Below are 18,680 nucleotides of genomic sequence, written 5' to 3' on the forward strand. Positions count from 1 at the left end.
GGTGCGGAGTCTAACGCACCCCTGGTGTTTACCAGAGACCCCCGCAAGGGGGTATGAGCTTGGATGCGTGAGGTGCGCAGGTCTCGGTTCTCCAAGCTAGTTAACAGGGCAGTGGGAGAGAGCAGGAATGATCATACAGTCCGGGTCAGTTGCCAAATGATAGCACAATACACGAGGGTGATCCAGAGGGTAGGTCAGAAGCGAGCCAAAGGTCAGAATCCAAATAATAACGAAGCCCAGATCGCAAGACAGAAGAAGATCAGGGACAAGCCGGAGTCAGGAACCAGTGAACAACAATAGGAGCAAGGGAGCGGATAAAGACGCTGGAGTAGGTGAATCAAGATGGGAGCTAGAGAGAAATCTTTTTTATTAGCTTTAAATGCCAGAACTGCTTCATTACAGCATGATTTAACTTGTCCTCCTTTGCGTGTCAGAGAAGTAATGAGAGCAATAAGAGTGGAAAACCCCTGAATAAATTGCCGTAATTGGTGAACCCGATAAAGCGTTAAGTAGCTTTTAACCCTGCCGCCTGAGGCCAGTCAAGGATGGCTTTCAGTTTATCTGGATCCATTTGGAGGCCAGATCTGGAGACAATGTATCCCAAAAAGGGTACATGGGGTTGATGAAACAGGCATTTCTCCATTTTGCAGTATAAGTGGTTCTCTCATAGGCGAAGAAGCACTTCTTTCACGTGATCATGTTGGGAAGGGAGGTCCTGAGAAAATATCAGAATATCGTTCAAATAGACCACCAAGGACTGATACAATAAATCCCGGAGGATCTCGTTGACAAATTCTTGGAATACGTCTGGGGCATTACGTAGCTCAAAGGGTATTACAAGGTACTCGTAGTGGCCGTCTCTGGTGTTAAACACTGTCTTCCATTCACCCTCTTTCCTAATTCTGATTAGGTTGTAAGCGCCCCTGAGGTCCAATTTTGTGAAGATTTGAGCTCCACGGATTTGATCGAACAACTGAGGGATGAGGGGCAGAGGATACCTGTTTTTGACCATGATGGCGTTGAGTTTGCGGTAGTCAATGCATGGTCTAAGGCATCTGTCTTTCTTTTTCACAAAGAAAAACCCTGCACCCACAGGAGAAGACGATTTGCGAATAAATCCTCGTTTGAGGTTCTCAGAGACGTATTCAGACATAGTCTGTTGCTTAGGTATGGAGAGAGGAAATACACTGCTCCGAGGGATGCTCTTGTCTGCCACTAGATCAATGGGGCAGTCCCAAGGGCGGTGGGGGTTTAGGGAATCTGCAGACACTTTGCTAAAAACATCAAGGAATTCGGAGTAGACTTTGGGGAGGATATCACAAGAGGGAGTAGCTAGACAGGCGATGACTGAGCTAGGGCGAAAGATAGGAGTCAAACAAGCCAGGAAGTGACCTGAGCATTATACCAGTCGAATTGAGGGGAATGTGTCCTTAGCCACGGTAGACCCAGAACAATAGGGTTGGTGGATTGCGGGAGAACCAGGAATTTAATCCATTCCGAATGGAGAGCTCCTACCATCAGCCAAACAGAAACAGTAATGCAGGTTATAGAGTCATTAGAGACCCGGTTTCCATCTACTGCAGTGAGAATCAGCAGCTGAGGCAACGGTGAGCTTCCCAAATGGAGCTGCAAGACCAAACTGGAAGATGTGAAGTTCCCAAGTCCACGAAGGCAGATAGAAGTTGAGGTCCATCAGAGGAAAGCAAAACAATGGGCGCGAGAAATTATGATTATTTCTGGGTACAGGGAGAAGAGAACTGGGATCCTAGGATGACCTCCCTTCAATAACCTAGGAGGTGGCGTTTCCCGGTCTCTTGGGGCATACAGAGAGACGGTGTCCAGGATCCCCACAGTAGTGTGTCACTCACCGGACTGTTAGTTCCTCTGGCTCAAGACCTAGGTCTCTCTCTGCCTTGCCGGTGCCTGTCTTGCGCCGCGGCCGCCCGCCATATTGACCAGGGGTCTGCGCATGTGCAGACCTACAGACTGTTAAAACCTTGTTCCTCTCCTCATTGGATGATTAATTACTTCTCACTATTTAAGACACCTGCTGCCCTACTACCTTTGCCTGTTCTTGGTCCTCATTCTGCTGAGGTAACCAAGGAGTTCCCTGTTCCTGTTTATGGTACCTGTTTGCTGTGGACGCTACCTCGTATCTTATCTGCACCTGGACAAGTTTCTACTCCACGCCGGTGGTAATACCTGTCAGTCGCAGACCGCTCCACACTATCTCGTATCTTGCCTGCACCTGGACAAGTCTCTTCTCCACACCAGTGGTAATACCTGTCAGCCGCAGACCGCTCCATGCTACCTCGTATCTTATCTGCATCTGGACAAGTTTCTACTCCACTCCGGTGGTAATACCTGTCAGCCGCAGACCGCTCCACACTACCTTTTATCTTACCTGCATCTGGACAAGTCCCTTCTCCACGCCAGTGGTAATACCTGTCAGCCGCAGACCGCTTCATGCTACCTTGTAACTTACCCCTCTCTGGACAAGTCTCTACTCCACGCCAGTGGTAATACCTGTCAGCTGCAGACCGCTCCACGCTACCTCATATCTTACCTGCTCCTGGACAAGTCTCTACTCCACGCCAGTGGTAATACCTGTTAGCCGCAGAACGCTCCACGCTACCTTGTATGTTATCTATTACCGGGACTAAGTTTCTATTGTGCATCTGTAGTGATAGCTGCTAGTCGCTGACTTCTCTATTACTCTATATTATTGGCTGCTCGTATAGACTTTCCTTCAGTTGTGAAGCATCCGTCTGTTTCAAGTTTACCTGCATGCTAGGCACTTCGGAACCTCTCATTCCCAGTTATTACTGGTCATCATTCTCGCTGTGTCATTACTGTTCCTACTACTCAGAGACTATATATCTTCTGGCATTCATCCTCCTATCCAGCTCAAGGAGATCCTTGTTCTCATTGTGTATAGCTGTATCAGCATATTTACCATACTCCCCAGAGGGCCGTGACCTGCACAGTGGAAGCCGCTAAAACCCATACTTCCTTGCGGGAGTTCCAGGAGAAGACCAGCCAATATGTTAGACTCCGCGCCTCTGGTGAGTAAAGCTACATCTGGTAAATTCTGGGTCAAAACTCCTAGTGCCCGTGACATAGTGACATAACCGATTTTTCAGGCGTCTATCTCTTTCCTCAGAAGATAATCGTGAACGACCAATTTGCATAGGTTTGTCCATGGGAAGAGCAGGAGATTGAAATTGAGGCGCAAGGCGTGGAAAGGACCGGCGACCACGTTCTCGCTCCTGTGTGCGTTCCTGGTGGCGAATATCCACCTTAATACATGAGGAAATGAAATCATCCAATTTAGGAGGCAGATTTCGTGATGCTAGATCATCCTTAATCCTGTCATTCAATCCTTGCCAGAATGAATCATTCCAAAGAAGCTCTGATGCTAGTGTCCAGAATTGGACCGCGCATTGACCAGCAGAGGGGATTCCCTGATGAAGGTTTAAGAGATCAGTGGAAGCAGAGGACACTTGACCAAGCTCATCAAACGCCCTGCGAAAACATTTAATAAAGGTCACGGAATTCTGAAGCAACGGATCGTCACGTTCCCATAATGGTGATGCCCAGGCCAGGGCTTGGCCAGAAAGGAGGGAGATTATATAGGCCACTTTGATTCTGACTGATGAAAAGTTTTCAGGAGCGAGCACATTGATTAAGGAATCCGCGGCACTTCTTTAGATCTCCATAATTTTTCTCTGGTGGGGTATGCGCAACCCTTGGGAGCTTGCGGAACTGGCAGACCTGGCAGAGACTGGAGCAGGCGTAGAAGCCACTATTTAAGAAGAGACCATGGGGCGTACGAGTAATGACCCTTGAAGGGTATCCAGATGGGTAACTACACCCTGAATATACTGTGGTAGTTGATTCTGGTTGGTGTCTTGCTGGTCCAAACATTGAGACCAGTGTAACAGAAGATTCCGAACCGGCAGTTCGTCCTGCTTACTCATGGCCAGAGTATACTGTCACGTTAATGACTTTTTTGCAGTGGCCACTGACTGATATTAACACCGCTAGACAGGGAGGCGCGGAGTCTAACGCACCCCCGGTGTTTACCAAGGAACCCCGCAAGGGGGTATGGGCTTGGCTGCGCGAGGTGCGCATGTCAAGGTTCTCCAAGTTAGTTAACAGTGCAGTGGGAGAAAGCAGGTATGGTCGTACAGTCCGGATCAGTTGCCAAACGATAGCGCAGTACACGAGAGAGATCCAGAAGGTAGGTCAGAAGCGAGCAAGAGGTCATAATTCAGATAACAACGAAGCCCAAATCGCAAGCCAGGGGGAGGTCAGGGACAAGCTGGAGTCAGGAACCAGTAAACAACAATAGGAGCAAGGGAGCAGGATAAAGCATGCTAAAGTAGGTTAACCAATACTCTGGCACAGATATGGAAAAGGAGGTGTCTTATATAGCCTGACCTGGCCCTTGATTGGTAGAGAGAGATTGCGGCGGTCAGGTGCACCTGACCGCCGACAAACCTAGTACAGAAGCGTCCCGGGGCGCAGCTTCTGCGCATGCATGCCTGGCAAACCCGGAAGTACGTCCCATTGCCTTGCATCGCAAAAGACAGGCGTCTCTCCCCAATACCTATGTATAGTGTGGGGAACGCACCTGACACACTTTCTAAATGAGTTATTATACATTTCAGTTGAAACATGTTTTTCTTTGACTGGAATATCCCAGTCTAGCATTTTACAATTATGAGATACAATACTAAATTTCTTACAAACGGTATGAGTACAAGGGTGTTTAAAGACCACTGGATGGTAGATGAACAGAGGCTCACATGGCTTTGCAGAAATATAATTATACCCCATTGATCTCTGCAGAGAAATCCACAAACCACACTGTGACAGAAATTGTTTTTGCTTTTAATATTTCAAGTTTTTATGACATCCAGCTGTGGCATTCTGGGAAGAAATAGTGTCTTCATATGTGTAGTTTTCTTTTACAGGACATGTTGACAAGGCATGCTTAAGTAACTTCAGTCATAGGGGTATATTTACTAAACTGCGGGTTTGAAAAAGTGGAGATGTTGCCTATAGCAACCAATCAGATTCTAGCTGTCATTTTGTAGAAGGTACTAAATAAATGAAAGCTAGAATCTGATTGGTTGCTATAGGCAACAGCCCCACTTTTTCAAACCCGCAGCTTAGTAAATCTAGCCCATAGTGTTTTCCTGAGGGATTATCAGTTTGGGCAAGTAGTCATCCAGTTACTTGATTTGCTTTTAACCTCCCATAATTATCATTTGTATTTTGCTTCTGATTTACCTTGTAAAAAATAGAATTATTATGTGGTATTGGCTGTATTTACATTTTATGTGATAATTAATGGGGTCTTTTGTGGCTATCTAGTGGGGTATCTTTGGGTGAGAAAGGCAGTCTATACAGTGAGCAGAGTATTGCCATACATGTAGACGTAGACCTATGAATAGAGGGTTGTTCATGTGCAGGCCTAAATTAGTTTAGATTAGTCTAGATAAAAAAAAATAAAGATGGTCAAATAGAGAAACGTCATAACATTTGTGCTCAAACTGAACTCCTTTGCCTAATTATGTTCAGCATTTTTAGTAATTCATGAATACTATAAGTGATGGCTAAGTTTTCAAGTGGTAGAGGAATTTCTATTTATAATTGACAAATGTAGACATACACATCTTTCACAGAAAATACAAACAACAGAATCCTGTTTTTTTTCACAGGAGTACATATAAATTATATAAGACAGTCATTGTCAGTTGATGGAATTTTTGCAATAAAATCTGTCCTCAGTCACATAGCATACCTGGAAGGAATATGTTTTTACAGCCATTAATTAATAAATATAACAATTTCATAATTCCACAGAACAATTCCTTCACTGATCAACAGCTCTTATGAATAATTACTAATTAATTGCATTTTAATTCTCAACTGGTCCGTGCCAATATATACTAGCATCATAATCCGCTGTGTTGGCTCCATTGGTGTTTACATTCATTGTGTAGGTCAAAGGAGTCATAAAGAGCAACATGGGCCAGCAGTGTTTTAAACTTGTACCTTTATAAATTGTATGTTAGACAAGTAAATCAACATTCTCACATAGGTGCTTAAAAATTTCTATAACTTATTTTTCCCTTTACTGTGATGACTGAGTTTTGGCACTGACAGTAAACAACGTGTATAAATAACTTTTATATGAGAGAGAATGACACTTGGTTTCCATATTATTATTATTATTATTATTATTATTATTATTATTATTATTTTTAAACAGCCAAGTGGAGCTGTGTTTCAAAAACACTGGGATATAAACAAAGATGAGTGGAGTGAAGGATGGGTTCATTAACCTGGTGTGGAAGGCGAGGGGGCACTACGAGTGTATTAGCCTAGGGCGACCTGATCCTTTAATCAGGCTCTGGTCTTTACTGTAGAGTTTGTAGCCAAGAAATAATCTGTCCCAGTTTTCCAAAAAAAACAAATCTGCATTATTTTATCAAGTTCTCTGCAAATAAAATAGCATTTACTTTAAATTCTACAATCCCTGAAGTGATGATAGCACAGTGTCCATACACAGTATGCAGAAACACAGTATAAGAGGGATTAACGATACTTAACAATGAGAACAAAGTCACAGGTCACCCAGGCTGACATCTTGTCAGTTCCACTGCAGAAAAAATACCGCCTCTGATCCTGACAGTCGGACAGCAATCCTACTTTAATGCGCTTTTGTAACTGTGTAACTCTTGATCCTTGCAGTAGTCTATAGTTCTAAATATTTCAGACCTCTCTGTAAGATTCTGTCCAGTCTGTCTCCACTCCAGAGATCCCGCCAGAATCAAAGTATGGGTGTGGCCATCTTGGATTCGGTCACATGATTCCTCTCAGCCAATCAGGTGATAACAACCTCCATTTCAGATTCCCTCCAAAACCAGTCCATCTTGGATATAGTCACCTGATCCATCTCGGCAACTCAGAGTGCTGCTTCTGCCCAGCTGATTGCAGTCTCCAATCAGGAATCAACAACAACTATAAAAGGACTTTCTGGAGCCCTTACCTGTTGCCAGTGCAACATTGTATTTGAGACGTCAACCTGGTTCCCAGCAGTTTGCAGTCTTGCTATCTATCACGCTTCAGTCTTGCTATTTATCTATTTCTGACAGTGCAGTCTGCATTCTGGCTCCAGTCCGATTCCAGCAATCTGGTTTCATTCCGGTTACAGCAATCCTCTTCCAACATTTTGGTTCCATGCCGGTTACAGCAATTCTGGTTACAGCAATCCTCTTACAGTATTCCGGTTACAGCAATGCTCTTTCAGCATTCTGGTCACAGCATTCCATTTACAGTCCGGTCGAGCATTCCAGTTCCAGTTCAGTCCAGCAATCCAGTTCCTGTTTTCTTTCCCTTTCTATTGTAATCACCATCTGCACCAGTTCATTCACTACATGTAGAGGAACATTATCAGGCCACCCAGCTTTGTCCATGTAGTCACTAGTCCAGCTCCAGAGTCACAACCCAGTCTGGGTACAGACAGATCCTCAGGCGTGACACTAAGGTTTCATTCTTTAATTATTGTGTGTAGGGGGCATATCTCCCTATTGTCAGACATACTTTGCACCAAGAAACCATTATTGCCAACCATATATTGCACACATATTTTCACCACCAGAGATAAACCTGTGCTATATTGCACAGTGAAACACTATTTCTAGTCATGTGTTTAGCAAAGATAAACTCCATAGTCATTCATATATTTCTTAGAGAACCCTCCATTAGAACCATATATTGTACAAAACTACTTCCCCCACGCTACTCATATATTGCATAGAGATAAATCCTAATTGGCAGTCATATATTACATAGAAATGCTCCTTTTAGTAGTCATTTGTTGCACAAAATAACACCTAAACTGACAGATATATATATATATATATATATATATATATATATATATATATATATATATAATAACATATGTGTGACAGAGGTGGTTTATACATATACAAGGCAATACTTTACCATACCTATTATACCCATAACGGATAGGTGCAGTCATTATTATGATATACAGTATATACACACACACACATTACTTTCTGTCTTTTTTGCATATTGTTTCATAGAAAAATTTATTCTTGAAACATGTTAAGACCTCAAAGACAAAATATTATTATGTCTAGTATGTGATTGGAGCAAAATGTATTTTGAAACGGCTTGTGCCTTTGAATGAAATAAACGTTAGTATAACATTTACTATGTAGTGCTGCTGCCATCTACCCTTGTTTGACATGATCACATATTGCACCCTTAAGTAGTGCAAACTTATGGGGTCTAATTTATTAGTATAAAAGCCAGTCTCAACAAGGTATTTTGAAATCTCCCTAGTGGCTTAAACAAGTGCCTTGCGCTTCTGCTAAAGGTCTTGCAATATACTAAGTATATTTCCTTGAATTTCCTGCAGAGGTTCTTGACGTTTGTACCTGTTTGACAACCTGCAACTGAAATGAAATAAACAATCTAACTCTTTAATCATTATAGCTTCATGTCTGTTATTATTTTTTTCCTATGTGAATTTTTCATGTGAAACTGAAACATAAACTTCTAATGCTGGCAATGTATTGTACCTCCTAACAGTCTTATGTTGACCATTTGTTATTCATATAATGCACAGAGATTGCACAGAAATAACTGGCCATATATTGCACAAAGTCTCGCTAATTGCCTGTAATATGTTTATTCCTCCCAATTACTGACCATATTTTGCTATATTGCACGAAAATCCAATCCCCAATCACTAAGCCCTACAGTAAAATGCTCAGAGACCCCTCCTCTCAATTAATGGACATATGAGGCATAGGGATCCGACTCAATAACTGACCATATATTGCACAGAGATCCCCTCAAATTGGTGGCCACATGAAAGGCTTAACTTACCTCTTCTGGTCCCTTGGGAGCAGGTGAGATCTGGCACAATGTAAATGAAAGCTAGCTGCTGATTGGATAAGAATCCAAAAATAGTCTAATCTACACTAACTCCAATGTAAAAAGTGCTATTTTTTGTAAAATCTAAATTCATAACTATATGGGACATATTCAATTGTTCCGAGATCCCGCCGTGTAAAAACTACTACCGTTATTACAGTAGTAGTTAGCTGGATTTCAGCTCGCGGCTCAGGGAGCTGCGAGCTGAAATCCAGCGAGAAAAGTATCGTAGTAACGGTTTTTAAACGCACTATTACCGTAATAACAGTAATAATGTGCGGACCGCGGGATTTTCGGCGTTTCCGCCGACAATTGAATACGCCCCTATGTGCTCAAGTTATAATGAATGTTCTAAGTTCTGAATCAGAAATATCTATTAAAATGTATTGCATTTAATAATATTATTATTGTGTCAGCATAAACTAGGGAGAGGATGTTACTTGTTTTTATTTCATTACTGTAAAATTATTTAGCTGACATATCTATGCTGACCATATTAATAATTGAAATAACACATATTAGACAATTATCTATAAATGTCAGTGCAAAATAACTTTGAGATGCACACAGTTCTAGTTTCCCAAAGTGCTTTACAAAACCTTTACTACTGATTCAAGTAGAAATAGTAATTAAAAAAGACATTTTAGTTACACATAAATTTTACTTACACATATATATCTTACTTATACTTACACATAGATAATGCCCACCTTCATCAAATTTGTTTATAGAGTTCATATTTTGTTTTAAAACAACATTTTGAAAGACCAATTTGTTCAGAAAAAAAGCAAAATATTGAAATTCGAAATTTGCAAAAACATTTTGCATGCCATTCATTATAAGGAATAATATGCCCTGTTTAGGTTATACGCATATCAAAACAATCAGATACCTATACTGCTGATTCATGCTTTATATAGAACCTCTGGGGATATATATACTAAACTGTGGGTTTGAAAAAGTGGAGATGTTGCCTCCAAACCCGCAGTTTATTAAATATACCCTCTGGAGTTATTCATGTTTACACTAGTACCCAACAGAAACTAACTTTCATGTGGAGGTATAAATATATCTATATGAATATTATACTCCTTCAGAAGACAAAATGACAAATTTATAAAAAAAAGTATGTTTTCAGCTGGTCTCTTAGACGAACTACATAAGCCCAGGTTGCATGGAACAGCCTCTGGAGGTCTAGGGAGGAGAAGCTAATTATCTCCAGGTGGTAATGGAGCTTTAAATTGCATCTTAATAATTAGAGGTGTTCACTGACCCCCGTATTCTGGTTTTGGGTTTGGTTTTGGATCTGGATTAACTTGGTTTTGGCAAAACCGCCCTTGTGTGTTTTGGTTTTGGTTTTGGATCCAGATTTTATTCTAAAATCCCTATTTTTTTGCTACAATCACATATTTTTAACCAATAACACTAATTTCAAGTCATTTGCAGTCAATTTTGACCACCTCACAGGTCATAATATCATTTTCATACACTTTCAAACAAAGACTGCAGATTTAGAAGACCAAGCCTGCCAGACTTATTATTTCTATTTCAGCAATGACAATTAGCAATGGAGCAATGGCGCTCTCCTCATTGTATGTTACCTATATAACACAGTACAATGTGACTATAGACTGCAGATTTAGAAGACCAAGCCTGCCAGACCTATTATTTGTATTTCAGCAATGACAATAAGCAATGGAGCTCTCCTGAATGTCATTGAGGACTTTGAAGAACACTGTTACCTCTCCTCTTTCTTTTCTACCTATGACACTGCCCAACTGCACTAGAGACTGCCAAGAACTGTGCTACCCCTTCTGTGTCCCTCTGTGAAATGGCGCTGGATCGCCGTGGTGGGTGGTACTTATAGAATTCAAAACTCGCGAGATCTGATGATGTAACAATGTTTAGCCTCGTTTTCAATTCCGAGGGTGCGCGAAAATACCGAGCCGGCTCAGCTCAGTACTCGGATCTGCTAATTTCGGGTGTGTTCGTTTCTCGGAGAACCGAGCCTGAGCATCTCTATTAATAATAATAATAATAATAATAATACCTGTTTTATAGCTAAATTCACATACACATTTTGCTAATTTAATGTTTTCAATACATTAATACCAAATGTATCTTAAGTAGTTACATTTTCAAAAAGATAAAAAATGACAGCCATTATTTTATTCGATTAATCCAAATTCCATTAGATGCTTTGACCAGAAGCTTATTAATAGCATCCAAAACATTTGTTTGTAGTTAATTGTCCAGTGGGTGGCTATTTTTAAGTTTATGGGGAACAGTTCTACTGCAGTTCAAGCAAAATGATAATTATCATTAGTATTAATATAGGCATACATAGAGAGAAAAAGTAACTCCTATGACCTCAAGTGCTAAAAATATATAAAACAACAAACAAATCCTAACGTAAATCCATATACATGCATATTATACTACAATTATATTAAAATTTATAATTATTTATTACACATGAACGGCAAAAGTTTGAAAATTGTGAATTGAAGGTCGTGTTGCATAAATAAATTAAAAATTATTATTATTGTTATTATTATTTACGCTATTTACAATTTTTCTCTCTATTTCCCATACAGAACATCCATAAATCCATAAATTTAATTTACAAACGTGTAGTTTTCCATTAATAACATTAGTGAAATCTTTGGTTTAAACTACTGCTGAAAACCTTTCATAAATAAAAGGAAGGTTTAATTTTTTCAAGAAACTGATAATGAGTAATGCATCTTTCCAAGAATCAGTATTATGCATTAGTTCCTACCACTTACAGATATCGCGTTTATGCCAATGCATATACTACTTGCTATAGTAACGAAGATTAACCTGCATCAAATGTCGGCTAAATTAAGCAAAATAAAGATTTTAGACTGACATAAATGCAGTAGCTCAAACTTAGACAGTATTGGGAAAAATGGTAATCCCACTGAATGAACAGTAGAGATGTTCACTGACACCGGTGTTTTGATTTTGGATTTGTTTTTGGATCTGGAATAAGTTCGTGTTTTTGTTTTGGTTTTGGCAAAACCGCCCTTGCATGTTTTGGTTTTGGTGTTGGTTTTGGATCTGTATTTTTAAGAAAAATAGCTAAAATATGCTAAACGCACATAATTTTGCTCTTTTTTTCTTCCTACATATTATTAACCTCAATAACACTAATTTCAAGTCATTTGCTGTCAATTTTGACCACCTCACAGGTCACAATATTATTTTCATACACTTTTTGGACAAAGACTGCAGCGACCTGGCTGAATGCTAAGCGACAGAACAACGACACAAACACACGGCAGATCATAGCACATCTAGGAAACATTGCCACACAGCAGTGGCAGAAAAGAGAAGTGATGCAAGATGGAATTGTCCTTGGGAATGTAAGATATAAAAAGGACATGCAGAGTTTAACAAACCAAGCACTCCAGCGACAAGCAGTGCCACTTTTGTGGCTGAAGGGCTTGGTTTTTTTGGGCCCCCATAAAACAAGCTACCAATAGCTTAGCTGCCTTAAGCACAACAGTGCTGTCAATGAACTCTACATTATTAAATCATGTCTGCTCGTGCTGCATCATTAATCTCCTTCTCATCTGTGGATATGTCCCTCTCATCCCTGAAGAACTGCCAAACTTATGAAGACACAGGAATGAATATTACAACTGGAGTGGCATTACATCTGCTTCAGACAGACTGTGACACGGAACATGTGGGCAGCATGGAATCTGTCATGTTGGAATATGCTACATTGAACAGAGATTTAAACCAATATAAAGATACAGTTTAGGAGACGTACTTAAGTTAAAACATGACCCACCAGATGAGATCCCAGATTTCAGAGAGCTTGTACACAAGAGATACACTGCGCTTCAGAAGAATAATACAGAGGAGACCCTGAGGCAGGAAGATAAATATGTCCAGTTTAAAGAACAGCTAAGAGACCAGAGAAAACAAATAGTGTATCACTTTCCCCTGCAGATAAAGCTTTCCAAGATGAAGACAAGGAGATCGCCCTCACCCAGACCACTCCTATAACACAGTTGGATATGGTGAATCCAGTGAAAAACAAAGTATGTGGTCACACGTATGAGAGAGAAACAATTGAATGGCTGATTGAAAACAAACTTCAGAAGGGTAAATCCGCCAGGTGTCCAAAATTTGGCTGTGATCACTCTGACGTGAGTATATCAGACCTTGCTTCAGATAATGCACTAAAAAGAGCCATTGAAATTCACAGCAAAAAGCAAGGTCATCACTGAGCTTCGAATCAGCCCCAATTCCCAAACAATTATAATATAGTTAGGTAACGTAAGGTGCAGATTACAAACACTTTGTGCAATACTGATGAAACAGCAGCAAAGTGGAAGGTAATACATATACACGTCTATTTAGACATACATGCTTCTATTGCTATGGTTTTTCAAACGCTACAAATGGCTAGACAACAGTTGCCAGCATTTGGGTTAAAATAATTACACACATAAGAGGTGGATTTTTTGGTCTTATGCCCAACCATGACAATGGCCTTATTCTTATCACGTGCAAGAACTGCTTCCACTGGAGCAGGGCTTAAACAAACAACATAAATCTCAACAACATCCTCATTAGCGCCCTTGTCAGCTACACAAATATCCCCCTCATCCTGTTGCAATTTCAAAGAGGCATCCTCAATTTGTGTATCACCAGCCGGTGCTCTTGCATGCACACATCTGCAAAAATGCTGAAAGGGGCCTTCTTTATGGGTACACTATCAGACAGGTCAGGATTACACATAGCACTCGTGGATAGACTCTCCTCAGGAATTTGTGTCATTTCTGAATCTGAACATACATTTTCCTCTAATGCCTTATTGTTTTCTTCCAACTCTCCAAATTTTCCCATGCTTTTCAAATACACGGGCAATGGTAGCCAACTGTTCTCATTCTGGTGACTATCCCACTCAGTCAGTACTTTGTTCAGACTAAAAGTATATTTGGGAGAAATGTCCCGCTTCACACTGTACTGATTATTAAGGGTGAGCTGCTTGCATCTAGCAATAGTACACACAGCTGGCCCTTAATGAGCAGTATAGTGGGAAGCATGACATACCCCCCAACTGGGGCATACCAATCTCAATCGCATTCAGCAACATCCGATTAAAGTTGTGGACTTCTCTATGGCAGAGTGGCATATATCCTGAGTTTGCCCCTGGCAGTGGCTACTGGTTGTTGCAATATTATTGTATATATAGTATATACATCTGATCTATTTAGTGAAAAAAAAGTATGGTGCTGTATGACTCTGAGCAGAACACACCAAAGCAAATAGATTTATTGCTTTTAAAATCCCAAGTGTTTCAATCTGCTAGCAATTGTGTTTGGGGCAGTATCAGTGACATCTGAAATATTTAATGGACAAAAAATTGGGTGCCTTGAGTAACCTGGCACTGTGTGCTAGCTCTACTATGCTGAAGGGATGAGGAGAATGATGATGATGGTAATGCTACAGGCACTGCCGCTGCTCAAGGCGATACTTCTACCCAGTGGGCTGTCATGGTCATGTAGTCTTTTGTTTGACCAGTACAGCTTGTCCACATATCCGTAGTTTAGTGGACAGCCGGTACAATCGCATTTTCTATGGAGATAATTACTTTTTGTTTCCAATACAACTGTGGAATTATGGATTGGGAGAAATGGAATCGAGATGGAATTTGGTAGCATGGACACATGATCTCACCTAATTTGATAAAACACAATGCATTGATGGCAGAAATTGGACACACATCCAGTGCTAACATAGCTAGCATGGATTTAGGGATCTGCTGTGCAACAGAATGCTGACTGTCATAGTTGAAAAGTTTGCTTCACAATTGTTTAAAGCTATGCTTATTCTTCTTGGTCCCCTTCTGCATAGACGTTTCACCCCCAGCAGCAGCAACAGCCATAGTGCAGAAGGATGCCTCTTGGGATTCATGGATTGCATTAGAGGAGTAAGGTTGCATTTGGAAATTGGATGCTGGACTACATACTAATAATGAGGAAGTTGATGATAAAGGTGTGGATGGTGAAGATTGCATGAGGTGTCTATCCATTCTGCTGCTAGCTGATGTTGGACTGCTTGTTTGAACTTGCTGCAAATGATATAACAGGGGGATTGCTAGCTTGTGAGCAGGGCCTTCTTACCTCTCTGTCTGTCTGTATTACCCAGTATAATTTTAATACCGTGTTTTTTTCCCAATTGTAAAGTGCTACGGAATTTGCTAGTGCTATATAAATAAATGATGATGATCAAGGTAAGTGCTTTTCTCTATTTACTGTGGCTTCACAAAGCCTACAGAAGCCTTGACAAATGTTGCCTGGATTAGGATAAAAATATTTCCACATGCAAGAGGTGATACCACTAGTGACTGACTTAAATGGACACATCCATCATTCTCCTCATTATCTTGTTCAAGTATAACACATTGTAACATTATCAGATCCAAATTAATTCCCTAATCCTGTTGCACATTAGCAAGTTCTGTCAGGCGCCTTCTCAATCCCCGCTCGTCCCGTTGCTAGGCAACGGAACGTCACTTCCGGCCTCACAGGAAGTTCGGGCACAGACTCCCAAACATCGCATCCCGTTGCTAGGCAACGGAGACGCTTAACAGCAGTTCCTGTCGGCGGTCAGATCACCAATGGCAAGACTGGCGCTTCTATTTAAACTACACTCTGGCATCACTAGGGTGCCAGTGTATCTAGTCTCATACCTTGTCTCTAGGCTCCCCTGTTTTTTCATATCTCTCCTGCCTGCATTCCCCGGATTTGACCTTTGCCTGTTTGACTACTCTTCGGATTCTCCTTGGTTCCTGTTTGGATTTCCTGGTTCTGACCCTCGGCTTCCTGACGTTTCTTCTGTCTCATCCTTCTGTACTTCGTCGCCTGCACGGATTTGACCTCGGACTGTTCACTACGTTTGTTCACGTTACCTCGCTGGTGGCTACCTGGGAGAACCGCGACCGACACGTCTCAGCAGCTAAGCCCAAAACTCCTTGCGGGGTTCCCTACCTGGGGCATGGTTAGACTCTGCGCCTCCTTGCGTAGCAGCGCTAATACCAGCAGGTAAGGCCTTCCAATTACTTAGTCCGTGACAAGCTCCAAGGTAGCATTCTCAATTTTTATGTCTAAATCATTGTCATTACTATGCATCCTCACATTTCCAATGGTATGCGGTCGGCAGTTAGACATTCATTTGGTCAATGTTCAGAAAGTCTAAAGCATTATGGCAAACGTTGACAGTATTATTAGGTGTACAATTCAAATGTGGACAGAAATATAGGGCTAGGGATAGGGATAGGTTTAGGGATAGGGTTATTATTGTCAACCTAAAAATACTCTCTATGCATCAGCGATTTTCTCAAATGATTTCAGTTCTTTGGTGGCATTTGTGAAGAGATAATTAGAAAATGGACAGTAAATGAATGTTAATGCTTTAAATAGTAATGTAGGAGTAACAACAGCTCAAAATCACATTATTTAGCCTATATTTCACAATTTTTTAATAAATTCAGATCCAAAACCAAAACCAAAAACCTTATATATATACACAATATGCAAGATAGAAGGATATACAATGGCCCTTTTTCCAAAATCAAGTACAAATACAGTATTTCAAGTTTCAACGCCAATGATCTCTCTCTTGTTTTCAAGCTGCAGCCAAGTTGCGAAGTGCCGGGTGGTAGGTCCGGAAAATAGTTCTAGAAAGAAGAAAAGGCAGGGCGCCTCATAGTGTAATATTATAGGAAACAAGACCTATACATTTGGTGGTAAATATTATGCGTACCAGATATTTTCTTGTTTGTTGAACGTATCAGATTTTGGTCCTCACAAATTTAGTCAGAACATCATCAAGGAACCCACAACAGGTACCAGGAATAACAGAATATGGAAGACACCAGCAATAGTGTATTACCTTTGTTAAACCTGCACCTTGCACCCAGTGATTGTGCTTACACGTACTGAACATATAGAGGATTATGCTCTGTGTCAAACATCAGTGTGTAGAAGTCCACAATTATATATCACAGTCAGGGCCGGTGCTAGGGTCCATGGCGCCCTAGGCACTTTGTCAAAATCGGCGCCCCCCCCTCCTCCCCCCCGCCACAGGAACACTTTGAAAATCGTCTCCCTCATCCCTCATCCCCCCTCCCCACGTCTTTCCTTATCATGCCTCAACACCGCTGCCTCTCTGCTCCGTCTGCTCCCCTCCACTCACTGACACTGTCGGGCTGTGATGATGATGTCACCGCCCGACAGTCAGTGAGTGGAGGGGAGGAGACAGAGCAGAGAGGCGGCGGTGGTGAGTAATAGCCTCTTCCCCCCTCCCCGTCGATTTATCTGAATACTGTGCGGCGGCCGTGAAAGGTATGGTCAGCGGTCGCCGCACAGTTTTAAAGTAATTTTCATTCTGTGGCGCCCTCCATAGCCCGGCGCCCTAGGCAACTGCCTAACCTTGCCTAATGGGAGAGCCGGGCCTGATCACAGTAGAAACCAAGAACCAATCAGTGTTTTCAGTGTCAAACTGTGAGCATATGTGAGCCATCAAGCTGGCTCACATATTCTCACAATTGGAGAGACTGGCCTAGTAAAGTGCTAAATGTATCAAAGTGTGATTCTTTAGAATCATTGATTTTCATAGATTTTGCCAGCCATATTTAAAATGGCAATTTAATTAAAGGCAAAACCCACATGCAATTTGCCAGAATCACACTTTGTTAAATTTACCATTAAGGGTTTTTACTGAAATAGTTCTTTCCAAAACATACCTAGAATGTCACCAATTTTGCTGCTGGGAAAATCATCTGTCTGTAAAAATGGGGACTCCTTTAACTAAACCACTTTTGTCAGATAGTTTGGAAACTGCACTGTTATGAGAAGCAATAAACAGTAAACTGTCTCTAAAGTTTAATAGTACAACTTGCTGCTATTGTCATTTCAGTACATAATATAAGATATTGTTGCCTGGTAGTAACATAATTACTAGAGGCATTTTCTTACTGATTTCTAGAACTAGTTATATGACGTCACAAAAGAGTGTCACTATGTTATGGTTCAATAGGTTTTAATATTACAGTTTTTTTTCTTCTTATAAAGCCAAGAAGATTTTATCATCATGGGAAATTGAATTGCTTGAACAGTATTGTGCAAGCAAAGGGTCAGTATGGATCATGTGTGATAATTGGACTTATTTTTATCTGTATTGCGTTTGCTATTGGTGCTAGCATACTACATGACACAATGTGACCGATACAGACAAAAATGATCATTTACATTTCTAAAATATCATGCATTGGAATTCTATTTTGTGTGCTAAAAACTTAGCAAACATGGTCAGAAATATAGATGGAGTGTTGCTACGGTGCATGTAAGGAGCAGGGGGTTTGCACTAGAGATGGTCACTGACCCCCGTGTTTTGGTTTTGGATTCGGTTTTGGATCTGGATTACCGTCGTGTTTTGGTTTTGGTTTTGGTTTTGGTTTTGCAAAACTGCCATTGCGTGTTTTGGTTTTGGTTTTGGTTTTGTTTGGTTTTGTTTTGCTATTTTTTTGGAAAATCCATGTTTTTGGGCCTAAATTAACCCAATTTAGTGCTCCAACTGTTTTAGAGACAAGTAATCTAATTGTTGAGGTAATAAATCATCCAAAAAAACAGTTTAATTCTTCGTTG

This window comes from Mixophyes fleayi, chromosome 4 (genome assembly GCF_038048845.1).
Source record: "Mixophyes fleayi isolate aMixFle1 chromosome 4, aMixFle1.hap1, whole genome shotgun sequence".
In the NCBI taxonomy this organism is placed as follows: Eukaryota; Metazoa; Chordata; class Amphibia; order Anura; family Limnodynastidae; genus Mixophyes; species Mixophyes fleayi.